Below are 21,345 nucleotides of genomic sequence, written 5' to 3'. Positions count from 1 at the left end.
TGGTGCTAGCTGGGAACTGTTCACGAGACTCCAATGTATTCTGGTGGGACCAGAGCTCTGGAGGGTTGTGTCATTGATCGCCTGGTAACCGAAGAGAAAGCATTTGTGCTCAGTGCAATTAAGTGCTATCACTCTTGGCCTTACTCAACCTTGATCTGCTGCATTCCACATGAGACACTCCCTTCCTATGCATGATTCAAGGATATGTATCTCGAGGGCTAAATACTTTAATGCAGTAATCAGCTGATTTGATGGAGTATGTTGGTATCTTGGAACTGTTCACACCACCAGGAAGCTGATATATGAGCACTGAACATTTTTATCACTTTAATGGTTTCCTCCTACATCCCAATGACATGCTGGTAGGTTAATTGGCTGCTGTAAATTGTAGGCTAATGGCAAAACGTATCAAAGGGGAGACATTGGGCATGTGTGGGAGGACAGTGAAATCAGAAGACGGGGGCAGGGCTAATAGGATTGCACTCCAGGGAATCAACATGGGCCGAATGTGCTGACTGGCCTTCTCCTGGGTCATGATGAGCTCCATAAAGCTCAGGTTAGACCACACTTTATGTATTGCATCCAGTTCTGGTCATCTCATTACAGGAAGGATGGAAGCTTCAGAGAGGTTGCAGAGGAGATTTTATCAGGATTGCCAAGGGGGCAGGGGAGATGATGCCTGGATTTGGAGAGCATCTTAAGAGGAAAGCTTGGGGTTTTTTTTTCTCTCTGAGGAGCAACAGAGGAGGAGAGAAGACTTAATAAAGGTGTCGAAAATTAGATTGGGATAACAGCCAGCATCTTTATCCTGGGGCGACAACAGCAAATACCAGAGCACATCCGTTTAAAGAAAGTGAAGGAAAAGTTTAGGCGCCTTGCTGCCCCAGATGGGGCTTTTACTCAAGTCAATAAGATTTGCTCCTTTCTTGTGTTTGTCATGTGGCACAGAGAATATTAACAGCTGCGCCGTCTTTCTGGACGTTGGCTGTCTGAAACAGATGATTGAACAACTTCCTGCCTGTCAACTCCGTGCAATGGAGATGAGGAATTAATTCACAGTTCACACTTGCTCCACTTCCATGTGTGTGAAAACAACGCTGCATTGTTAAAGATTCTGAGGATCTAAACTCTTCAGAACAGTGGAGATGCAAATCAGGCTCTGCAGTCAGCACACAGCACCGATATCGGTAAACCTTGGCATTTCTCCACACCATCAACTTCCCCATTTGTCCCATCCTGACAGCACTGCTCTTCTCCGCCACCATCTATAACCGGTCACTCTGGTTGCTTTATCAGTTCATCAATGATCTCATCAAACAAGCTGCCAGAATTGTCCATCAACGTCATGGGATCACAGTTTGGTCAATGATCACAGTCTGACTGACACTGAGTCCTCCTGGTCTGCAAACTTTTCCTTTGTACTTGCTAAAAGTTTTCTCTTCCACTTGCCAACAGTTTCTTCTGCCCTACTGGCTTTTACAACAATTTGCTCAAAACTGGTGACCACTGTCTGATTCATCCTGAGTCTAGAATTTTACATTTTAAATTTAAACTTTTATAAAATTTCAATTTCAATTTACATTTTTCAATCAATTTTTTTTAAATTTAGACATACAGTGCAGTAAACAGGCCCTTTCGACCCAAGAGCCTGTGCCTCCCAATTAACCCTCAAACCTGGAATGTTTCAAAAGATGAGAGGTAACTGGTGCCCCCAGAGGAAACCCATGCAGATGTGGGGAGAATGTACAAACTCCTTACAGACAGCACGGGATTCAAACTCCGGTACCCATCGCTGGTGCTGTAACGACGATGTGCTAACTGCTACGCCAAGTGTGCCACCTGCAACCGTGCTGCTCAGGACTCAGTCCCTCAGCAGCTGAAGACACATTTGCAAGTGGTGGAATAATTAACAATGGGATGCACAAAACAGGCAATGCAGGAGGGATAGGGAAAGTGGCAGAGATTTGGATAAGGGGGCAGGGGAGGTGAGAAGGATTTGGGTAAGGGGACAGGGGAGGTGAGAAGGATTTGGGTAAATGGGCAGGGGGGTGACAGAGATTTGGATAAGGGGGCAGGGGAGGTGACAGGGATTTGGGTAAGGGGGCAGGGGAGGTGACAGGGATTTGGGTAAGGGGGCAGGGGAGTGACAGAGATTTGGGTGAGGGAACAGGGGAGGTGACAGGGGGCAGAGGAGGTGACAGGGATTTGGGTAAGGAGGCAAGGGAGATAATAGGGATTTTGGTAAAGGGCAGGGGAGGTGAGAGGGATTTGGGTAAGGGGGCAGGGGAGGTGACATGGATTTGGGTAAGGGGAGGAGAGGGAGGTGACAGAGACGGGTAAGGGGCCAGATTTGTGTCAGGAAGGCCAGGGGATAAATGAGAATCACAAGTACTTTGGAAATCAAGATGTTGCTTAATCAGAGCTTAGCAAAGAATTATCATAAAAAGGAAAGAAAGCAGGAGGCCATTCAGCCCCTTGTATCTGCTGCAAGATTCAGTAAGACCACTGCTGAGATTTTACCTCAGCACTGCTTTCATGCACTATCTCCATGTAAGATTATAAAACCATAAGACGGAGGAGCAGAATTTGGCTATTTGATCCATCGTGTCTGGTCTGCCATCGAATCATGGCCAATGTATTCTACCTCTCAACTCCATTTTCCTGTCTTCTTCCCATAAACTTTGACCACATTCACTAATCAAGAATCTGTCATCCTCCATTTAAAATCTACCCAATGACTTGGCTGCCAAAGCTATCTGTGGCAAAGAATTTCACAGCTTCATTGCGCTCAGGCTGAAGAAACTTCTCTGTTCTGAAGGGACGACCTTTTATTCTGAGGTTGTACCCTCTGATCCTGGACTCTCTCACTGAAAAAAACTAACTCCTCTATCTGGCTCAATATTTGGTAGGTTTCAAGAGATTTCCCCCCCCCCCCCACTCATTCTTCTAAACTCCAGTGGGCAACAGTTTTTTCCCCCCAAGCCATCAGACTCCTGAATTCCCAGAACATATGTGGATAAAATAGTGCATCGTGGACTTTTACCACATACGTCTTAATACTTTAATATTTCAATGTGTTTAACTTCTATTCTAACTGATATTTATGTAAAGATGTTCCGTAGTCCTGGAGGAACACCATCTTGTCTTTATCGTGGGAGCATGCTATGAACGATAAATATAGGTGATTTGACTTGACTTGAGTTCAGACCCAGAACCATCAAATTATCCTCAATGAATTAATTCTCCAAGTTACACTGAAGTCCCCCATGAACATTCATACACTTCTGATTTCTTGTTTGTTGCTGTTCCCTTTATCTCCACAACTGTCATCGGTCTATCGACGACTCCCACCAATGGTTTCTGCCCCTTGCTATTTTACAGCTCCTCCTGAACAGGATCTAATTCCCGATACTCTGCTGCCCTTCTCCAATCTCCATCATCAGAGCCGCCCTTTTCCATTTCACCTCTCTCTTCTGAAAATTAAGTATCCTGGAATATTTAATTTGCAACATGCGTCACTTTGCAACCACATCTCATTAATGGCTTTTAAAATTGTACTCATTTATTTCTATTTGCACCATTAATTAATATATCTTCTTATGAATGTTGCCTGTATTCAAATAAAGAGCCTTTAGTTTTAGATTCATAGAGATATATAGCATGGAAACAGATGCTTTGGGCAACTCATCCTTGCCAGCCAAGGTGCCTGCCTCAGCTAGACCCATTTGCCTGTGTTTGGCCCATATCCTTCAAGTCTTTCATATCCATGGATCTGTCTAAATAGGTTTTGAGTGTTGTAATTGTACTTGCTTCTTTCACTTCCTCTGAAAGCTCGTTCCATATACCTACCTCCCACTGCGTGAAAGAGTTGCCCCTTTCAAGTCTTTCCTCTCTCACCTCACGGTGCAGAGAGAACGCTGAACGACCAAAGGAACTGCTCACACTAACCAAGACTCTCATATGTACAAAGCAATATTTATTTATTCTTACAGATAAAATACTTGCCCTGCACATGTATCATTTGTCCCTATGTGTATAATGTCTGGTTGTGTGTCTGCGTGTTTTGCACCGAGGACTGGAGAACACTGTTTTGCTGGCTTGTACTTGTACAATCAGATAACAATAAACTTGACTTGAAACTTGTATCCTCTACTTTCAGGCTCCCTACCCTGGGAGAAAAAAATGGTGATTATTCACCTTATCCACGCCCCTCACAATTTTATTAGCCTCCATAAAGTCTCTCCTAAACTCCAGGGAGAAAAGCCTTTGTCAATCCAGTCTCCTTGTTGTAACTCAAGTCCTCAACATCTGGTGACCTCCTGGTGAACCTTTTCTTCATCCTTCCCAGCTTGGTGACATCCTTCCCGGAACCCAGCAGATAGAACTGCTGTAACTCCTGTATCAACTCCAACTGGAGATAGACTTCTATGCTATTTGTTCTGTCCCCCTCTGACACGGTTTGCGTAACAGGTAGCGCTACGCTATCACAGCGCCAGCAACCCGGGATCGAATCCGCCGCCTCTGCGAAGGGTTTGCATGTTCTCTCTGGGTTACGTGGGTTTTCTCTGGGTGCTCCGGTTTCCTCCCATTCTCTAAAAACGTATAGGGTTGGTAGATTAATTGGGTGCAATTGGACAGCACGAGTTTCATGGCTCAGAATGGCCTTCTACCAAGCTGTGTTATTTTTAAAAATGTCAATATTTTCTTAACGTGCACCAGCACTTGACCATTTCTTTTAATTTTCTTGACTACTCCTTTCCAGGGCCCTCTCCTTCCCTATGTCATTTAAAGCCTTATTTACAGCCCCGATTGATTTGCTGGGACACTGGTATCAGTCCCATTTAAGTGAATCCATTCCCCAGGGAACAGCTCCTTGTATACCCAGTACTATAGCCAGCGCCCCCTGAATTGGAAACCACCTCTCCCACCTCATGCATTCAGTCAAGCATTCAGCCAGATATTGCTGATGCATGGTTTGGAGATCAATCGAGAGATGAGTTGGTTTGGCTTCTTAATTGTACTCACTGCTCATTTTCCTTCAGCAGAACCTCCTACTTTCTCCCACCTACATTGCAGACTCTCTCACGTGCACCAAAGGCAGGTACAACAGGTCCCAGTGTGATGGCAGAGTTGAGACTATAAAGAAAAGACAGACTTTAGAATTTAATCGCCTTTCCCTGGGATGAAGAATATATTTTGGTGACAAATTGCAGCATCATGCAGCCACGACTCAATGGTGACATTTCTAATCATTGAACGAAGGCCAAAGAACAACTTCTATATATATCACAAGGAAAAATAAGGGCACAGGCAGTCAGCTCAGCGGGGAACAGACAGGCCAGTGACTTTTATAGGTCAAAGAGATGGAAATAAATATGAAAAGAAAGACACTGGTTTCAACAAAGGTACCTGCTGGTCGCATGTCGGGACTATACTCAGTGCCAGCACATTAGTGTTCCCATAACTCAGCCACCCTCTGGGGTCCGTCTCTCAGTAAGTGAAAGCTAATCTCACCACCACAGCCCTCACTAAGTGCCGGGTTTCCAGCAATCCACGTGCTTGCCAGTGATGAGTCAGCGCAAACACCTCATTTGTCTCCGCAAGTGATATTCCCAGGTTGTCCTTGAGATCCTTCCAGCTTCCAACAGACAGAACCTGCTCTGTGATTGGACAAAAGTTAAAAGAGGCAGCGGGGACTGAGATATCGACTTAAAGTGTTTTCTGGGTTGGGCTTGCAGTTTGTCCCCTCCTCAGTAACTCTTGCGTCAAGCAACCTGGGTCACAGGCACCAATAACCTGCAGAGCTAAAGACTGGAGGCAGGTACAATTACAGTATGTTGTTTAAAAGATAGATACATGGATTGTAGAGGTTTAGAGGCAGTAGGGCCAAATACAAGCAAAGGGGACAAGGTCATGAGGTTAACTTGACAGGCACAGACAAGTTGGGCCAAAGGGCCTGCTTCCAGCAGCATGCTAGACCAAGCCCGCGTGATACAGTTATCATGGCGGTTAACACAACACTATTACAATGCCAGGACTCGGGTTCAAATCCGCCACTATCTTAAGGAGTTTTCGTGTTGTCTCTGTGTCTGTTTGGGTTTCCATCGGGTGCTCTGGTTTCCTCCCATGTTCAGAAGATGTACGGGGTTCGTAGGTTAATTGTAACACTCAATTACTCTCCAACTTCCTCAGTGTAAGAACATGAACTGTACTTCAGAGCAACATCATCAAGCAAGAATTTTACTCTGAGACCCAAATGGAACAACTGGAAGTGACCAAGCTCTTGGACAAAGAGGGAAGCTTGAAGGATCATTCCAGCAGGAAAGAGGGGGAGAGGCCTAGAACTCCAAGCCCAGGCACAGCCACCCTCTGCTTGAGTGGGAAGCCACATCAGAGGAGCGCGAGGCTGGGTGGAAACTTCTTGCTTGCAGAGAAGGAAACATGAGTGGGTTCCAACATCTGGGAAGGCTCCCTGCGTCCGAGGCTGAATTCTGAATGGATGTCACTCTGAGATTGTGATTGTGAATGGATCCCAGAAGCTACTTTTTCAGCAGAAAAGGTTCTGATGGATCTTGATAAAAGGAAACATTGGGAGTTGTGATGTTTCAGTGGCTGATGCTCTTTCACTTCATTGAATGAACAACTAAGAGTTGAGATAGACAAGTGTGTCTTTTAGAGATACAGTATGCTAACAAGCCCTTCCAGCCCATGGGCCAACGCTGCCCATCTGATCAATTAACCCACTAACCCCATACGTCATCCGAATGTGGGAGGAAATCAGAGCACCCAGAGGAAACCCATGCGGTCATGGGGATAACATACAAACTCCTTCCAGACAGCGGCGGATTTGAATCCCGGTTGCTGCACTGTAACGGTATTGTGCTCACCGCCATGACAACTTTATTGCCCTGGCTTTGTTCTAGCATGCTTGCAGTCCAAGACGTTGGTGAGACCACACCTGGAGTATGGCATGCAGTTCAGGTCACCCAGCCATGGGGAGGATGCCAATAAGCAGAAAGAAACAAGAAAGATTCCAGATTCAATTTATTGTCATGTTATAAAGACAGTGCAAGTATTACACGAAATTTGTTTTCATCTGCTATAAGGCAGACTTGCCATCGGCAGAAATTACCTGAAGCGCCTCTTACAGTCAGAGAAAGAGAAGCAAAAGAGAGTCCCCCCCAGAGTCATGGAGTGTCCATGGATTCACCCCAGTGCTCCTGCAGCCCCACAGAGTCCAGTCCAAACTATCAACAGCTTGAGCTCCAGATCCGAACCTCCGGCATGATCAGTGCCCTCGGCACCCTCTCGCATCCCAATACCTTCAGTCAATCTTGAGCCACTCTCCAGCAGTCCACAGTCTGCATGTGCTCCTCGCTTCGAGTCACCAACAGCCCGTTGTCTCTGTGTTCTGCAGCCTCAGAGCCCCTCACTGGTTCTCCCCCTGTGGCTACCATCCCGTGGGTATCCACCTCTGCTTCTCCTTCTCAAATTTGGGGGGAGGGGTGTGGTCTCCTTGTTTTCTGGTGCCCTGCACCAGTCTGCAATGCATTGTCCCAATCATAGGGGCCGTCATCTTGGGCGCAGACCCCGTGGTTGCAGTATTTTAAAATAAAACCACTGTCAGCTCCACTTATAGGGTCAGACTGGGTGGTTGGACCCTGTGGGAGCACTGTGGGTCCATTCCCTGCTCTCCGTGGGTCTGCAGCACCGCTGTTACAGCAGCTCTGGCACCGCCGCCATTTGCACCATTTTTCGGAAGCATGGTTCTGGGGCTGAACAGCTGGAGTTAGAAGGAGAGACTGGACAGGCTGGGACCTTTATTGCCTGGAGCTCAGGAGTTAAGTCAAGTTTATTGTCATCTGATTGTACAAATACAGCCTGATGAAACAGCGTTCTCCGGTCCTCAGTACAAAATGCGCAGACACACACACACACACACACACAGAAACAAACAATACACAGGCAGAACAAATATTCATCTATACAAATGAATAAATAAGCATTGTTTCATGAATATGAGAGTCTCGGATGGTTAGTGTGAGCAGCTCCTTTGGACGTTCAGTATTCTCACTGCCAGAAGGCTGAGGGATCTGACAGAGTTTATCAAACAGTGGTGGAACAAAAGTTGAAGTGTGTCATGTACATTACATTTTTAATGTATTATCATGTGACAATGAAAGGTATTTTGACAAAGATGAGGTGAATGGTCTTCATTTCAAATCAGGGAATCTAAAACTAAAGGGCACTGGTTTAAGGTGAGAAGGGAAAGATTAAATGTGAGCCAGGGGAACTACTAGTTCACACAGAAGGTGGTGGGTTTTTGGAATGATCTGCCGGAGGAAGTAATAGAGGTGGGGACAGTTTAGACAGATGCATGGGGGAGGAAAGGTTCAGAGGGACAGGGTCAAGTACAGGCCAACGTGGGCACTAGCTCAGGTAGACAGATGGGTCAATGTGGTGAGTTTGCCAAAGGACCTGATTCTCTGCTGTGGAACTCAATAACTGATTCCTGTTCAAGCTTTTTCATAATTAGGGATCTGGGAGAATGGAAGGAATAGCAGGAGAAGGCCATTCTGCCCCCACGCTAACTCTGTCATTCAGTAAAACGTGGCCAACCTCGGACCTCAGCACCACTTCCCTGTAGTAACCCTGTTGCCTCCGATCGTCTGAACACCAAAAAAAAACTATCGATATCTGCCTTGAATCTACTCATCGTCTGATCCTGCACAACCCTCCTGGATGAGAGGTTTTCAAAGATTCACCACCACCTCAAATACATTTCTTCTCTCCATCCCAACATACTTAATGAGTCAAAGGTCAACATTTTCCCAATACTGCAGAGTCCCGGAATTTCACCGATCAGCCAAAGCATAGCTGGGAACGTCACCATACTAAATGGTCCCTCTCCCTTGAATATCTTATTCCCTGAGAGATTTTTTTGTTTTTCATTTAATGGCAACATTATAATTCTCCATAAAATTATTATTTTTCAACATCTCTGCATCAGTGGACCCCACTTGCACTTCATATGACCAAGCTAAATCTCTAGTTGTTTGAACATAATTACGTTCATGGTGATTGGAATCCATGACATGAACAACAATTTAAAGCATAGATACACCAGGATGTAAGCATAACCTGGATGTCTCCGTCCCACTGACAGGATATGTCCCTTACCTGGTCAGAGCTGATGGCTTAACAGTCTCTGCGATGAAACATTTCTTGATGTTGGTGCTATCTGAGCTGGTGGAAATACCATAAGATATAGGAGCATAAGTAGGCTATTTGGCCCATCGAGTCCACTCCGCCATACCACTGTGAGTTAATCTACTTTCCTTCTCAGTCCCACTCCCCTCATAACCTTTGATACCCTGACTATTCAGGTACATATAAATCTACCTTTAATAGACCCAATGACCCGGTCTCCACAACTGCTAGTGGTAGCAAATTCCAGAGCTTCACCCCTCTCTCGCTAAAGAAATCTCTCCTCAATTCTGTTTTAAATGGGTGCCCTTTGATCCTGAAATTGTGGTCTCTTGTCCTTGACTCCCTGACCATGGGAAGCAACTTTGCCATATCTACTCTGTACAAGCCTTTCAACATTCGAAGTGCTTCTACGTGACCCTCCTCATTCTTCTGAACTCCAAAGAGCACAGTCCAAGAGCCGTCAAATGTTCCTCTTGTGCTAATCCCTTCATTTCAGGAATAATTCTTGTCAATCTTTGCTTAACCCTTTCTTAAATAAGGAGCCTAAAACTGTTCCCCGTACTCCAGGTGAGGCCTCACCAGTGCCTTGTAAAGCCTCAACATCACCTCCCTGCTCTTATATCCTATTCCTCTAGAAATGAATGCCAGCATTGCATTCACCTTCTTTACCACTGACTCAACCTAAAGGTTAACCTTTAGGATATCCTGCACGAGGTCTCCCAAGTCCCTTTGCATCTCTGAATTTTACATTTTCTCCCCATCTAAATAATAGTTTGTCATTTTATTCCTTCTACCAAAGTGCATGACCGTACACTTTCCAACATTGTATTTTATTTGCCACTTCTTTGCCCGTTCTCCTAATCTATCTCAGTCTCCCTGCAGCCTCTCATTTCCTCCTCATTACCAGGTCCTCCATCTATCTTGGGGTTGAATGCTTCCTCCTGGACAGGGGTGTCTGCCTGGGTTCCTGGTTTTATCATTATTATAAACACATGCATGGATGTTTGGGTGTTTGGCCTGTTTCTATACTGTCAAATCTATCTTGTCTCACCAGCATGGGTAGTATGTCCATTCATGTGACCCCAATCCCTACCCTCCTGCCCTTTGGTTCTCCTCTCACTAAATCAGAAGCTGGAAGGAATTCTGATTGGAGACTGGTGCTTGCAGTATGAGCACTACCATGAATTTGGGCCAGTCGGGGTAAGAGATGGGGAAGAGAGGTCTCACCCACCCCTGGTTCCATATTGGGATATCGACTGAGCTGCAAGAACATATTGCAACTCTCCAGATCTTTGGGGTAGGTGATGGCGATGAGATTTGTGTCTGAGTGGGGAGTGTGCAGGTACCAGCGACCTGGGCAAACTGTGTGAGCAGGCATGAGAAGACTGGAGTTGAGTGATCTGCATAACTGATGGAAGATTAGAGCAGAGGGCTGTGATGGGTGGTGTGGTGTCCAGTCAGTGGGGAGATGAATGGCCCAGATAAAGTGTTTTAGTCAAGGGATGAATGTTGGGTGGAAGATTGGGCAGAATGTTGACTGGTACACCAGGGCAGTGTAGATCAGCGAGGTAGTCAGTCTTCTTCTCAGAGTGGGAAAGTTTAAAGAAAAGATTTTTTACAGTGATAGGTGTCTGGGGAAGAGAGGGAAGAATATACGATCACAATGTTTGAGAGATATTTTGACAGACATGTGAACAGGCAAAGATGGAGGGATATGGACCTCGGCCAGGCAGATGGGAGGACTTTACACTGGCATTGTGGGTAGCAGGGTCATGATGGCCCAAAGAGCCTGATTCTGTTACATGTTCTGTGTTGGACAGGACATTGAGTGAATGTTGTGGGATAATGGGGGAATATTCCCAGGATGATGGGGGACTGTTGACAGGATGATGGGGGAATATTGGCCAAGATAATGGGAGAATGTCAGCATGGGTGATGGGGGAATGTTGCCAGGATGATGAGAGAATGTTGGCCAGGGTAATGGGGGAATGTTGGGCAGGATGATGGGGGAATATTGCGCAGGATGATGGGGGAATGTTGGCCAGGGTGATGGGGGAATGTTGCCAGGATGATGGGGGAATGTTGCAGGATGATAAAGAAGTTGCAATCAAGGCGTGTGACAGCCTTGCTTTGCCATAGTGCAACTGCGTTCACACTTCCGGTTGTACCCAGCTGCAGTGAAATGATTTGGGATGTTCCGTGTGGATAAATGGTTGACAGAAACCCAACTCTTCACCTTCATTAATCCAAAGAAAGGAAATCAAGATGCGGAGCACGGGTTGGTGTCCGTTGAGATCACAGGGACTCCATGCCTAATGCTCTGTCTCGCGTCCAACAGCAATTAATGGGCAATAATGGGAAAAGAGAAAAGAGTCAGCACTAATGTTTGTTAACATCGTTAACGACGATCCAGGAGCCACGATCAAACAAAAGACCAGTATTGATTGATGGAGAATTATCATTTCAATAATGGCTTTTTTATTGCTTCACATGAGATGCCATTGCTAATTATCCCCACGTTGAGTGGTCACCTGAAAGCCAGAAGACAGGAGCAGAAATATGCCATTCAGCCCATCAGTTTCATTCTGCTATTCAAATCATGGCTGATGTATTCATCCTCATGACCCCATTCTTCTCGTAAGTCTTTATATTCTTAATAATCATGAACCTATCAACCTGTGCTTGAAAATGCTCGTTGAAGGCCTCCACAGCTGTCTGTGACAATGTACTGTACAGGGTGAGGGGTAGAAAATTTAGGGGAAATGTCAGGGGTATGATTTTTTTTACTCAGAGAGTGGTGGGTGCCTGGAATGCATTGCCAGGGGTGGTGGTGGAGGCTGGTACAATAGGGGCATTTAAAAGACTCAGACTGGCACATGGATGCAATTAAAATAGAGGGTGATAGTGTGAGGTAGGGAAGGTTTAGTTTGTTGAGTAGGCACAAGATCGTGGGCTGAAGAGCCTGTAGTGTACTGTTATGTTCTATGTTCTATTACTTCCACAGATTCATCACTTCTAGCGAAAGACTTTAAAATAAATATGAAGAAATAAAAATCTTGAGAGAGAGAGAGAGAGAGAGAGAGAGAGAGCGAGCAAATTGTCTTTGTAACACAAAAGTTAACTGACCTACTGCCAATATGGCTTCTCACTTCAATGATCAATACCTTGATCTGCCCAGAGTTCGATTGAAATCTAAGTTGGCAACTTAATTTTAAATTGTGCTGAAGTTCCTAAGCTTGTAAGTGCTGATCTGATCCAGCACACGAGACTGTAACTAACACCGTCCATCGGTGACCCCGTCCATCGGTCACTGACCCTCATTGTCACTGTCCATCGGTGACCCCGTCCATCAGAGTCACCCATCCTTCGGTGTCACCGTCCATCCATGACCTTGTCCATCCGTGATCCCATCCACCGGTAACCCCGTCCCTTGGTGTCACCGTCCATCCGTAACCCCGTCCATCCATGATCTTGACCTGCGGAGTCACTGTCCATCAGTATCACTGTCCCTCAGTGACCCCATCCGTAGGTGTCACCGTCCATCGGTCACTATCCCTCTTTGTCACCATCCATTGGTGACACTCATCAGTTCTTTGTCTACGGGCTTGTTTGTAGGTTCCTTTGCTTCCCGGGGAGGATAATACAAGTTTGAAAACACACAAGTCCAGGTTCAAGGAGAGTTTCTTCCCCCATTATCAGATTCTTCAATGGAACTTCTGTTAGTATTAAATGATTGGTTTCACTGTTCAACTGTACTTTTCTCTTTAACACTGTACTCTGCACTTATATTGTAATGTGATATTTATATTCTTGCACCACATGCTGATTCATGTGGAGGCTGACTTGTCTGGAGTGCACACAACTTTATCACTGATAATAAACAATTTAACTCAATTCTAGAGATGTCTACTTTACTCTTTGACTTTACCTTTAGACATTGAGATCACCGTGCTGAATCTCCATCCTTCGACCCCTCGGCCTCTCCCCCTCATTTTTTTTCATTCAGACTCTTCTGCAAACCTCCTTCTCTGATCAAACTTTGGGCGTCTGCCCTCTTTCTTCCTCCCATGACTTCACCTACATTTTATTTTGGTAATAACTCCAGGAGGCACCCTTGGTAGGCCTTATGCGAACCAACATATGTTCAGATCCCTTGAATTCCTTTGCCTGCCAGTTTATTGGGTTAAGAGGAGTGGTTTTATTTAAGAGTGTGTCAAGCACTTGTAACTTTATCGGTGAAAGTACAAACTCAACAAATCCCTTTACTGGAGCCCTTCCTCACCAAAACCTGAGGCAGATTTAAGGTCAGATATTTTGGGAGGCCTTCACTTTGTGCTGATGGTTGTAACTAAACACTTAAAAAAAACATGGGTCACATCAGTGGAAGCCTTTATGTTATCACAAAAGAATTTAACCAGCATGTTTGTAGCCTTGATCACTGTTCAGCAGTTTCTCATCAGCTGTATATATCACAAGTCCCAGAAGGGCTTAATTTTCTCTTTTACTGACAATCTCTCTGGGGAATACAGTAATAGTCTATAATACTGACCTAGATTTATAGACATTGAGGCAAACCAGTCTCCAGCATCATTTTGCAGCCACTTCATACCATCTTAGATTACGTCTCTGTGTAACTATTTGCAGGCAGCCTCCTGCAGGAGAACCACACCATCCTCTGTTATTCAAAGGCTAAGCACTTCATCCAGAACAATAATAATGTTAATTAAGTGGATATAATACACCAGCAGAACATTACTACCTTCTTTTGATGATGAATGTGCCCTGGCAGGAACACTGGGCTTAGATTTGCTGTGCTGGTGAAGAAACACGTCTCCCAAATGTAGCACAATTCCCCCTGGGAATCCAGGGAAACTTCCAACTGTGGCAGCCCTGAAAGCTCCACTCTCCATTCCTCTTCCTGAACAAGATTAACACAAGACAAACCCCCTCACAGGCACTACACTCAGCTTCGGGGTGGGGGGGGGGGGGGGGGGTTGCAGAGTGCAGACTGTGTAATGTAATCAGTAATGAGAGTTTATTGTCCTTTACATATGTGTACGGCACAAAATCCTTGCTTGTTGAGCCGAACAGGTAAGATTCAACTGCAATTCCATACCTACCAACATATGCCAAGGCAGAAAAAGATAATAAATAGAAAATGAAAGATAAATAAATATTCACAGTTGCAGTTCTCAGAAGTAAAAGAAGGCTACGTTTCAAAATGCAGACAGATATTTTAGTGGGCCTGGAGTAGTTTACGGTTAAGGTTAAGGTACTACAGGGAGGTTCAAGAGCCTGAGAGCTGTTGGAAAGAAGCTGGTCTTGAACCTGGAAGTGCTGGACTTCAGGGTTCTGTACCCTCTGCCCGAAGGGAGCAGTGAGAAGAGGTTGTGAGCAGGGTGGAAACCATGCAGACGTGGAAATGTTTGCATGCATGGGAGTTGTGTCTGAGGATGTGCACAGGTGTGAGAAAGCTACACGTGGGAATAGTACGATGTGAAGGCCCTTGTGTGTATACTACATGAATATGTGAATGTATCCATGAGCAAGCGAATGTGTGCACATCTACACCAAAGCACCACATGTGGAAAAACACGCAGTTGTGTGAACAGTGCACGTATGTGGATGGCCACATGTGAGAATGCTTGTGATGGATGTGTGTGTGTGTGTGTGTGTGTGTGTGTCGGTGTGTGCATGCATGTGTTTCTAAATGTGTGTATGACTGTGAATGAACCTGGGGGATGGTAGCATTGTGGACATGGACCCAGAATGCAGAGGTTTCAGACTCAAGTTCAAGTTCCACATGGCAGATGGGCCATTTAAATTTTAGCAGTGAATCAGTCAGATTATTTAGGCAAATGTGATTGGTTGGGAAGACTTTGAATCTAACGCCTGTGAATGTGACGCCTGTGTTGGCTTGCCTCCTGCATGATGGACTGCAACGGGGAGCAGGGCAGGTATTCAGCTGGTTCCCACTCTCTGCTCTCTCTCCTCATTATCCAGCGGGCATTGCCCACCCCTTGCAGAGCACTCTCCTTGCAGAGCCACACCAGAGATTAAAGAGAGACGCAGCACGGAAACAAGCCTTTCAGCCCACTGAATCCGCCCCAGCCACGAACCAACCATTGACCCTAATCCTGCACTATTCCTAGTTCTCACATTCTCATCAACTCCCCCCGGATTTCACCACTCACCAGGGGCAATTTACAGCAGGCTATTTAAATGAACGCAGAACGATTAGAAGGGTGTTGAAAATAATGATTTCACTCACTGAGTTGGGGGGGGGGGGGTAGACTTGGACCCCACTCCCTGCCAGGCTCAACCCCTCAGAATATTTACCTGGTGACCCCTGGACCTGAAGGGCTGCAGGTCAAGAGTGAGAATTTGGAATCAGCTGGCAGAGTTGGGGTGAGCTGAATGGCCCCATTTTTCAGTGCATCATCTATGATACATACAAGTCACGTATAGGTCAGATCATATAAGGATGGTAAATGTTTCCCTCAAGGACATTAGTGAACCAGATGGGTTTATATAGCAATCTTTAGATCATGGTCACCGTTACTCATACTAATTTCCCAAATCTATTTAAGGAGCTGAATTTAAATTCCAAAGCTGCCCTGGTGGGATTTGAACTCGTATCTCTGGATCACTGATTCAGACCTCAGGTTTATTCGTTCAGTTTCAGAACCCCTGAACTACCACAGAAGAAGATGACAGGAGTGAACCCTGGTTGTCTGCAGGGTGCACTTACCACTCTGAAAGCTTTCTCCCTGTCTCTCTTCAGCAGTCTAAATTCAAAATACTGTTCCACATTTACCCTCCCATTATCCTGCAAACAGCAAAAGATCTCATCAGACATTTCCTTTCCAGGCTCAGAATATCCCATCTCTACTCAGATCAGCTAATGCAGGAATGGCAAATATTTAGAAGGAATATCTCAGTACCCTTTAGCATTCTGTAGGGTGTTGAAGAAACAATACCTCCTTTTAAACTGCAGCACCTGGGCCACCCTCCTGGGACCCAGGTGCGATTACTGGGGCAAAGGTGCTGAAAGCACCTTTTAAATCGCAGGGGAATCGACCCATTAAATCGCCAACCCGGTGGCTTAAGAGGGATCCCATCCCCGGCAGTGATACGTCACCGGAAGTACTGCCGGATGTTCGGATGCCGGCTGCCTGGTGATGCATGCATGCAAGCGCTGATGTCACTGGAATCGGCGGGTCAGCCATTTTCCTGTTCAAATCGCTTGTGGACACGACCTAGGTAAGTTTAACTGGGTTCCCTGACGACCTCTGAGGTATGTCAGGGACCCGGTTGGATTCCGACAGGAATAATTGCCGCATAATTGGGATGTTAACCCGACAAATTTCCCAGTTAACCCCATTTTACATGGCAATTTGTAATGGCCAAATGCCTCAAGCAATGGTTGAATACAACGCCCCCCCACCCACATCACCAGTGGAACTTTTTCCCTTGATGAAGAATCACTTGCTTTCCTGCTTTCAAAACAACTCAAACCAGGGGTTGGGCCTGGTCATTTCCCCAGGAAGAAATGGAAATGCATCTCAGGAAAGCACAAGTGGAAAACTGCAGCGGAAACTTGGCTTCAGATAGTGGACAGAATTGGAAGATTCTTCAGAGTGTGCAGAGGATGGTGAGGGAGAGGAAGAGAGAGTCTCTACCGAATGTCATTCCAAGGGAGCGAGGCAAAGAGAGGAAATTACAGGCTGGTTAGCCTAACTTCAATGGTTGCCAATTATTAAGGATGAGGCTTCAGAGCACAAGTTAAAATAGGCCGATCAGCATGGTTTCCTTCACAGAAGTGTTGTCTGATAAATCTCTTCGAGTTCTTTGAGGAAGTAAGGAGCAGGATGGATAGACAAGAGTCAGCAGATGATGTTCACATGGATTTTCAGAAGGTCTTTGACAAGATGCCACACACAAGGCTGCTAAACAAGATAGGAGGCCATGATTTTACAGGAAAGGTACTGGTGTGGATGGAAGACTGGCTGACTGGCAGAAAGCAAAGGGTGGAAATAAGGGGTTCTGTTCTGGCTGGCTGATGTGATTAATGGTTTTCCACAAGGACCAGTGTTGGGGCCATTACTTTTCACATTTTATGTAAATTATTTAGATGATGGAATTGATAGTTTTGTGGCCAGGTTTATGGATGATACAACGGTAGGTGGAGGGGTGGTTAGTGTTGAGAAAGAATCTGCAGGGGGGCTTAGACAAGTTGGGAGAATTCAAATTCAGTCATACAGTGCAGTAACAGGCCTTTTTGGCCCACAAGCCTGCACCACCCAATTACACCCAATTGACCTACAACCCTTCCGGTACGTTTTGCATGATGGGAGGAAACCGAAGCACCCTGAGGAAACACCTGCAGACCCAGGGAGAATGTACAAACTCCTTACAGAAGCACAGGATTCGAACCCCAGTCCCGCTAACTGCGGCAGATGGAATACAGGGTAAAGACGAGTATGGTCATGCACTTTGGTAGAAGGAATAAAGAAGTAGTCTATTTTCTAAATAGAGAGAGAATTCAGAAAGCAGAGGTCCAAAGCAACTAGGGAGTCCTAGTGCAGGATTCCCTAAAGGTTAACTTACAGGTTGAGTCAGTGGTAAGGAAGGCAAATGCAATGTTAACATTTATTTTGAGAGGACCAGAATATTAAGACAAAGATGTAATCCTGAAGCTTTACAAGCTATTGGTCAGACTACAATTGGAGTATTGCGAGCAGCTTTGGGCCCCGAATCTATGGAAGGGTGTGCTGGCATTGGAGAGGGTCCAGAGGAGGTTTACAAGAATGATCTTGGGCATGAGAGGGTTAATGTAATGATGCATGACTGAAGGCTCTGGGCCTATGCTCACTGGAGTTTGGAAGGATGAGAGGGGATCTCATCGAAACATTCCAGATATTGAAAGGGCTGGATGAGAAGATGATTCCAATATTGGGAGAGTCAAAGACCAGAGGGCACAGCCTCAGAATAAAAGGGCTTCCTTTTAGAATAGAGGTGAGAAGTTTCTTCAGCCAGAAAGTTGTGAGTCTGTGGAATTCATTGCTGTGGAGGCCTTCACTGGGTAGATTTAAAGCAGAAGTTGATAGGTTCTTGATTAGAAAGGGTGTCAAAGATTATGGGAAGAAAGACAGGAGAATGGGGTTCAAAGAAAATATACATCAGCGGTGATTTGAACAGCAGAGAGACATGATAGGCTGAATGGCCCAATTTTGCTCCGATATCTTGTGGACTCACAGTAGTTGCTATATGCTGCACGATCCTATTGTGTGTGTGGAGCTGCAATCGGCAACGGAAGATGTGCCTCATGGTTTCTGCTTAATATTAGCAGGATATCAATGTGTTACAGATATGGGAAGAGAAATGGTAGATGAGATTTAATCCAGACAAGTACAAAGATAAAATGAAAGTGGAAGTATACAGTTCATACAGGGCTATGAAGAGCATTGATGTGGAAAGAGAGAGATCAAGGAGTTCAAGTCAATCGCTCCCCAAATGTGGATGGGGTGGTAACGCAGATGTGCGGCACACTTACAATATCACTCTCACAGATGTTGTAGAGTGGTGCTGGGGTTGACTGCATGGAGCTGGGGGCAAATAGAGGTAGGTTAGTTGTTACCTTAGGTGGGGGAGATTAGAACTAGGGGTAGCTTTTGGATGGAGATGAGGAGGAACTGCTTTTCCCAGGGTTGTGGGGGGGGGGGGGGGGGGAGGAGGTGAATCTCTTGCTCCTACTTCTCATGTTCTTATGATATCTTGCCCCAGGAAGTTGAGGATGTTCCATAGTCCAAAGTATTTCATACAAGATATGCAGCTGTGCTGAGAATAGACTCAGCGGACAGACTGCCCACAAGGTGGTCAGACTTGGTGGCTGTGTTGTTCTTCGTAGCTCTACTGCTTTATTCCGTGCCAAGTTTAGAGGAGAGATGGAGAAGGGTCAGCTTAAAGGTCTATCAGGGGCATCGGTTTTAGCTCAGGTAGTTACTTCAAAACAATTGCTTATTGTCGTTACTAGTCGCGAGTTCATGACTGGTCAACCACAGGCGCTGACCAGCGTTTTCAAAAAAGGTAAAAAAAGTTTTTTCAGGACAGGCATTTATAACTAGGCATAGGCTGGTGCTCGAAAGGATGTGATGGGGCCAGAACTTCCACTGGGGAGAACTAAGTTGGGCGACCATTCATGGAAGAGCTCAGGTTTCTTCCATTGACATCGTCTCCCCTCCCGCTGCCTCGGGAAAGCTGCCACTATGTTAAAAGACCCATCACGCTCTGCTCAAACTCTCTTCTGCCCCCCTCTCTTTCCCACCCCCTCCATTCATACATGATCCTGGAAAGACAAATCTCCAGATTTAAGGACAGTTGTGGTCTTGCTGTTATCAGACTATGGACCTCTCATTGGTTAAAAAAAAAGATGCCCCTGCATTGTTTAGCTGCATTTTCTCTATATTTTGCATTTTGTCCTGGTCACATGACAGTGCACACTCTTTGATTAATTGCTACACAACACAATGCTGGAGAAACTCAGCAGGTCAAACAGTGTACTTTATATAGCAAAGATAAAGATACAGAACCAAAGTTTTGGGCCTAAGCCCATCATAAAGGTATGAGCAAAATGTAGGCAGGTACCTGAAGAAAATAGTGGAAGGGAGGGACAGGGGGAGGCATGTTCGTTTTGTTTTGCACAACCTGTTGTCCTTAAGTATGGTTTGACTTGCCTGGATAGCACACAAAGTTTTCACAGTATGTGTGACAATAAACAATTCAATTTGATAAGCGTTGGATCAGGCAGTATCCGTGGAGAGACATGGATGATTAACATTTCAAGTCAGGGCCCTTTATCCAGACTGACCTGAGTCCCTGCAGCTCAGGTTCCAGCACCCACCGCCATCATGTTTTTAATCACAGGAGGGACGAGCTGTCAGGGAGGGCCGGAGAGAAGAGGTACAAGCAGAGAAAGGATTTCGTGGAGTTCAGAGTAAAGGAGTGGTGCTGAAAGCTGGCGGAGAAAATTATTGCGTTTGAGAATAAAAACAAATTGTGCATTTTTTATGTGTCCCTGGTGTGGAATACGAAGAGATTGAGCTCATCAAGCAGACCATCCTCAAACTGCCTCCAAATCCGCACCGTACCTGCAGGAAGTTTCCCATTGCCCAGCTGCTTCCTCAGCGTGGGGGCATTATTCGGATGGCAGCTGTTGAGCCCAGGTTTTTGTCAACTTTACCACCACATCACACGGCCAGTGAATCAACTCAATAACTTTGCAATTCACAACTGGAACTTCAAACAGCAGAACTGAGTGGATTATCACTGACCCCGCCACCTTCCCAGGTAAAAATGTCACATACTCGAGGGCATGCATTTAAGGTGATGGTGGGACTGTTGAAAGGAAAAGTGCGGGGCAAGTTTCTTTTTACACAGAGAGTGGTGGGTGCTAGGAACAGGCAGCCAGGAGCAGTGGTGGAAGCAAATGCAATAGTAGTGATTAAGAGGCTTCTAGGTAGACACATGCAGGGAATGGATAGTGGCGGATTTGGACTTGGTGAGGCCCTAAGCTACATAAAGCCTGGAAGTCCCTTGTTAAAAAATTAAAATACAAATTATTTTCAAACGAGTGCATTTACTGATTACACATTTATCATTTGGTGGGTTTGATCTCTAACATAGATCATAATATATTATGTAGCCTGGAAACAATAATTAAATGTAATTTTAAAAATAGTTTTAACATACATTAATATATTTTTGAGGCTCCTGTGCATTGTGAGGCCCTAAACTGCAGCTTGTTTAGCTTATGTCTAAATCCGGAACTGGCAATGGATCACGTGCAGAAGGCAGAGATCTACTTGGGCATCCTTTTCAGGGAAGACATGTTGGCAGAAGGGTCTGTCCCTGTGCTGAACTGTGTTCTCTGTTCCTAGGCAGGCTGCCACCCTCTGCATGGTTGATGCAGCACCCTTGTCCCACCGCTTGATGGTTGGGCGCGCCACTCTGGGCACATTTACAACACCCTGTGTGGCAAGGAATGCCCTCCTTTGGCTTCCCATGTCCATCCACCTAGATTCCTCAGGAGTTACTCCAGGACCCATCCTTCATTTTAAACAAGAAAGTCTGGAG

At 45.6% G+C, this 21,345-nt stretch overlaps 1 protein-coding gene and 1 long non-coding RNA gene across 4 annotated transcripts in view; both read right to left on the bottom strand.

Moving 5' to 3' along the window:
• skap1 (src kinase associated phosphoprotein 1) overlaps nt 1–21,345 on the bottom strand; it is a 316,700-nt gene that overhangs the window by 68,965 nt on the left and 226,390 nt on the right. The window lies entirely within an intron of this gene.
• LOC138747154 (uncharacterized) lies at nt 4,520–5,492 on the bottom strand. Its single transcript, XR_011347340.1, has 3 exons — nt 5,410–5,492; nt 5,026–5,136; nt 4,520–4,592 (listed from the first exon to the last, which is right to left on the bottom strand). It is a non-coding gene; the product is annotated as an uncharacterized lncRNA (long non-coding RNA).

Source organism: Narcine bancroftii, chromosome 12 (genome assembly GCF_036971445.1).
Source record: "Narcine bancroftii isolate sNarBan1 chromosome 12, sNarBan1.hap1, whole genome shotgun sequence".
Taxonomy (NCBI): domain Eukaryota; kingdom Metazoa; phylum Chordata; class Chondrichthyes; order Torpediniformes; family Narcinidae; genus Narcine; species Narcine bancroftii.
This window is presented reverse-complemented; position numbering and strand designations above follow the sequence as displayed.